Raw genomic sequence first — 6,000 nt, forward strand, 5'->3', positions numbered from 1 at the left:
ATAGATCTTATTCTATTTAGGACCCTGCTTGTGGGTGGGCGTGATGGTGAGGTTCACTGAGGTGTTTTCGCATGAGTGCGCAGGAGAATCACGTGAGATTCCTTCCACTGTCTTTCCTACTCCTATCGCCTCCTTTCCTTTCGCTTCCCTTTGTCTCATCTACTGAACTTCTCTTCTCCCCCGGCCCTTTATTGTGGTTTGGCTTCCACCTGTCAATCAAAACGTTCCACCTTTGATTTTTTGGGATTGGCTTTTTTCAAATAGACACTGCAGGGATTGTGTAACAAATCTCTCTCCTTCCAGGTGGATATGGATTTGGGAGTTTTCTTGTCTGAATGGGAAGGAAGCAAGGGAGCAATCTTTTTAAAGGCGAGGTTTAGAAATGCACGGATATGCTTAACCTGGCAAAGCGTCAGTGGACGTTGCTCTGGGGTTCACCAGGATTCTTGGGAAAGGATGGGCATCAGATGTTCAGATGGTTACCAGAGAGGCAGGTTCAAGGAGGAGCCCTTGGAGAGTCTGCTGAGAAAGAGGCCAGGAGACAGCACAAGTAGCTGGGGAGTGGCCACAGGAGGAGCTGATGAAGGCTGTAGGGAGCAGAGCTGGGGATGGGGCAAACAGGAATGAAGCCAGGGAACAGTGTTGGTGCTGTGGGAATGGAAGAGCTGCATCTGAGATGCTTCTAGAGAAAAGGGAGAGCAGGAGTCCAGGGGGCACTGAGTAGTGGAGATGCCAGGGGATTGGAAGAAAGGTGGGTCAGGGTAACAGGTGGCTGGCTGGGGCTTTGCTTTTCTAATGAGAAAGAGGAGTGTGGAGAGACAAAAACAGAGACACAGACATGAAGAGGGAAGGGGAAGGAGAGAGATGGATGAGAAAATGCAGACTAAGAAAGAGACAGAAGGAGAGAGGAGGGAGAAGAGGGAAAGAGAGGAAAAAGTAGGGAAGAGAGACAGAGAAAAGAAGAACAATGAAGAAGAGGAAGAGGAATTCACAAGAACCAAACTATGGACAACCTAGGTGCCCTTCAGCAGAGGAATGGATAAAGAAAATGTGGTATATATACAGAATGGAATATTACTCAACCTTAAAGAAGAATGAAATGATGGCATTTGCAGCTAAATGAATGGAGCTAGAGAATATCATGCTCAGTGAAATAAGCCAATTCCCCCAAACCAAAAGGCAAATGTCCTTTCTGATATGTGGATGCTAATTCATAATACAGGGAACAGGTTAGGGGAAAAAGAGGTACTTTGGATTAGGCAGAGGGTAGTGAAGGGAGGGGAGGAATATGGGGGTAGGAAGAATAGTAGAATGAATCGGATATTATTACTCTATGTGTATATACACAACTGGTGGGATTCTACATCATATACAATCAGAAGAATGAGAAGTTGTACTCCATTTATGTATGATGTATCAAAGTGCATTCTACTGTCGTGTATAACTAATTAGAACAGATGAAAAAAAAAAGAAGATAGAAAAGTCATAACACACACGCACACAAAGAAGAGGAAGAGGAAGATGATGAGGAAGACTGAGAAAGAGACAGAGGGTCAGAGGGTTCCTCATTTGCTCTGAAAGGTGTGATGGAACCAGGGAGCAAAGCCCATTAAGAACCTTCTGAAGAGGACTATGCGCTAGTGCGCTAGTTGCCTGTTGGCCCTCAGATCTCAGCACACTGGTTAGATACTCTCTCCAACTGACTGACTGCATAGACCTCGGGCTATAGAGACACAAGCCAAACAGAGACACTCAAAAGAGGCAAAGATGTGAGAGGCCAGGGAACTAGGGGTTTGATCATGAGAGGGAAGCACACAAGGCAGTCAGTCAGCCAGAAAACCTTTCTTCCTTTGATGGAGTGTCAGGAAGGCCACCACTTTGAAAATATCCCTTCCCCTGATCTCTGTGTGACATTTCCCCGAGATTTTTTTTTCTTTTTTTTTCTTTTTTTAAGAACAAAACTCATTATGAAGGGGCAGACAGAGGTTCCTTGTTTCTGGGTGTAGGTGGGGGATGGGAATCTTCCAGGTCGATTTTGAGACCTCAGTTTTCTCCTTCTGCATCAGCTGCTATACTGGCTGCCCTATTTGCCATGTTGATAAGATGACAAATAAGAAATAATGTTTACAGGGAAATCCCAGTTCTTCTTTTTTTTTTTGGTACCAGGGATTAAACTCGGGGGACACTCAACCATTAAGCCACATCCCCAGCCCTATTTTGTATTTTATTTAGAGACAGAGTCTCACTGAGTTGCTTAGTGCCTCACTTTTGCTGAGGCTGGTTTTGAACTCGCGATCCTCCTGCCTCAGCCTCCTGTGCTGGGATTAAAGGATGCCCCATGGCGCTCGGTTCCCAGTTCTTTAATTCACCAGAACATGGCAGGGCCCAGTGCGATGGGAACCCCTGCCTCACCCCGGCAGGGTGAGTGGATGAAGGGTGCTGCCCCACTCTCCGCCTGGTGGCTCCAGGAGTCCACTCTCAGCTTCCTCTGTCCCAGCTGGGGACAGAGCTGTGCTGGAAATGGGTACAGTGACACGAACCCCTGTCCACATGGGTAGGAAGAAACGTGACTTCCACTGTTTCCCTCTGATGTTAGAGGAAGAACGGCAGGTGTTTGTAGGACGAAGCCATCTGTGGTTTTGTGAAAGTGAAAACCTCAGATTCCAAAACTTACACCATTAAGTGCATTCTTGAAAGGGGCCACCAACTAACCCGCCTGCTCCTCTGAGGCTAGCAGACCCCAAAGACCCCTTGACATGACTAAACGGAAACAAAGACTTACAGTTTTTGACCTGAAAGCAGTGACAAGTTCTTTTGTTTTCCATGGGCCAGAAATCTGTTAAAAAAAAGATGTCTCGTATCCATTCACATTTTCTTTTTGTATCTTTAATTTCCATTATCAATTAAAAGACAGTAAACTCTTATCCCGAATAGAAGTGCAATTAGATCCAATAATGAAATCATCAAGTACTACTGAGGTGGAACTTGGCAGTAATTAGTTTTTTGATACATAAATACAATTTCCAAATGCAATTTGTCCCAGAGCCCAGGCTGCTGATTCGACTCACCGCGCTGTTACGGGGAAGGCAGAGTGAGGGGTATTCCGTTTCCACTCTGCACCGAGCGAACCAGCTGGCGGATATCAGAAGCGACTAGGTGGAGACTCAGAAAGTCAGGGGTTTCGTGTTTTCTCTCATATGTGAAAGTCAGAGAGAGAGAGAGAGAGAGAGACTGAGAGAGAGAGAGAGAGAAAGACCTGGGGAGGGATCTTATGGCAATACTGGGGATATCAGTAGAGGGAGAGGATGAGAGGTGGAGAAGGTGGGGGTGGAAAGGAAGATTCTGGGGAATGAAATGAACTTAATTATGTTATGTGCATGTACATGTACATCATCATCAATCCCACTGTTATGTATAATTATTATGCACCAATAAAAAAAGAAAAAAAATGAAGAAGAGATAGAAAAGAGGTGGGCAGGCCTCTGGGGACCAGAAGTGGATGGTTTGCCCCCAGAATCTCGTTGACATGAGAAGCACCCTATCAGGTGCAAGCTTATCCTCTTCCTTCTCCTGTGTCTATGCCTGGGCGTCTGTTCCCCTGACACAGCTCATTCCTTTATTTAAAACCTCTGCCTTCTTTCATTCCATCTTTATTGCAGGTCTATTATACTGTGTCAGGTACTGGGATAGAATATTCAAGAAGGGAGGCACGGTTGTCCTCATGGTGATGTGAGTCTCCCATTTCACATGAAGGAAACACTTGTTTGCTTATTATTATTGCAGGGCTTTGAAGGGTCTGGTGAAGATGTAGAACAGTGGCCGCCTCCTGGTCTGGAGGTTCAAAGGCCCTCTGAGGAACGGGCATTGTAGCAGTGGTCAGAAAGAGGAAAGGACTTCGGCAGGGAGTTTGGAGAAAATTGTCCAGGCAGAGAGACATCCAGGAGGAAAACTCAGTGCAAAGGAGGTACAGGGAAAATGAGTCGGGGGCAGAGGAAGAAGCAGCCAGGCCAGGAGCTCAGCTGAGGCCACACAGGACCGCGTAGTTCCCACCGCGCAGCCTCCGTTCCAGGCTTTAGATTTGCTTTGAAAAGCAACAAGGAATCCTTTGAAGTCTACGGTAGAGGAGCAGTATAATCCTCCTCTTTAGTTTCCAGACTCCCCTGAAGTCTCTTAATTTGAAATGTGGTTGGCTCACTCTTCGGGTCGGTTTCCACGGTTCCTCAACCTTTTCAGAGGCTCCTGCCAGGAGCGATGTGGCGGGTGGCAGATCTTCCATCAGTGACGAGTCATTCAGAATCTCCATGCTCCTGTGATAGGAAACCCAGCAATCAAAATCAGAAGTTCCTGAGGTAAGAGTTAAGCAATTGTGTGGTGGATTCATCAGATGCAAAATTCCAGCTTCTGTGCAAGAGTATTTACAAAGTGTCGGCGGAGAGTCATGTTTCCCTTCCAAACCTCCTCACCCAAATCCACCTAGTGAGTACTCGGATCCTTGCTTTAAATTTTCTCTCTGAAGCTTTGGGTCATAGTAGGAGGACATCTTAGGACCGATTTGGGGTTATTTCCATGAAATGCCTGAGTGAAGAGCCTGCCGACCTAGTTTCCTAAATGAATGGAGTCTGGGCCCCCGTGAGGTTAGGTGAGGGTTGGCTGCTGTAACAGCAACCCACCAACAGAGTGGTTTAAAGAATGAAGACGTGTCTAATTTTCTTTCACATCATATTCCTGATGTGAATTCAAGTCAGAGAGAGAGAGCTCTGATTCCCTTGGCCATTTGGGAACTCAAGTTCCTTGCAAGTTATTACACCTTGATCCTCTGGGACATTGTCATCAGCTGCATGAATGACAGTGTGTTGTTGCTTCCTTGAGATTCTGGGTGGAATAGAGCCTCTCAGAAGATGTTGCCATGTATCTTAAATGGCACACACCACTTCTGCCTACATCCCACTGTTAAGAGTACCTAGGATGAGAACACAGTGACCCGTGATCTTACCTATTTGCAAAGGAGATTGTGAACTATAATCTCCATGGTTGACTGCAGTTCTGTTACATGGAGCAAGGGAGAGTGGGCTGTGATGTACGTGTGGCTCTAACTCTGTGCCACACCCAGTATGGTGGATTGATTGCAAAACAGCCCCAATTCTTCACCTCTCCCTGTGTCCACGCCCTTTGCAATGTGAAGTTGAGGCTTCTTTCCTCAAGAGATGGTGTCTCTTTTTCTTCATATTTGAATTTTGGACTTGGTTCTTGTTTTGCTCAGCCAACAGAATATGGGAGAAGTGACAGGGTGCTGGTTCAGGCAGAGGTTTTAGGAGAGTTCGTGTGTCCTTTGGACCCCTGCTGCCACTGCATGAACAAGCCCCTGTGAATAGGAGACAAAATGAGAGACTAAGTGGAGGGTTGTCTAAGTGTCCTGCTGAGGCCTCCCTGTTTCGGCTCACAGAGCTCCTGACCCTAATCCTGTGAGAGTGCCAAGCCAAGGTCCACAGAGCTGCCCCCTGCCCATGGTTGATCTTGGATGTATCAGTGTGTCCAGTTGGGACCAGAGGACCCTCTCAGCTGATCCATAGACCAATGAGCAAAAGTAAATGCTTACTGTCTTAAGCCACTGACTTTTGGGTGGTTTGTTACCCCGGCAACAGATAATTGATACAGCTTTGGCCGTTTTCTTCCTGTCTGTGCCTCGCCTCTGGGATTAGTTAGAAAGGGAAAGTTCTGATATAGACCAACCAGTAAATAGTTCAAAGTAGAGGTAGTATGAACCATTTGGATTTTACCAGATTGAGGGCAGAAAAGGGAATTAAATAGAATTGGGAAAAAATTTCATGAAGATTATTTTCTTAGAGCATGCTCTAAGGAGAGAGGCCATAGTGGATCACTTGCTTTTGTGCTCAAGTCCAGTGCTAGGGATTTGAACTGGATCCTCTAGAGAGCATGACACTTGCCCTGAAGTTGGAATACACAGAGCATCAGTGCAAGATGCAAGAGGCACGTTGGTGA

The sequence above is a fragment of the Sciurus carolinensis genome, chromosome 11, assembly GCF_902686445.1.
Source record: "Sciurus carolinensis chromosome 11, mSciCar1.2, whole genome shotgun sequence".
Taxonomy (NCBI): domain Eukaryota; kingdom Metazoa; phylum Chordata; class Mammalia; order Rodentia; family Sciuridae; genus Sciurus; species Sciurus carolinensis.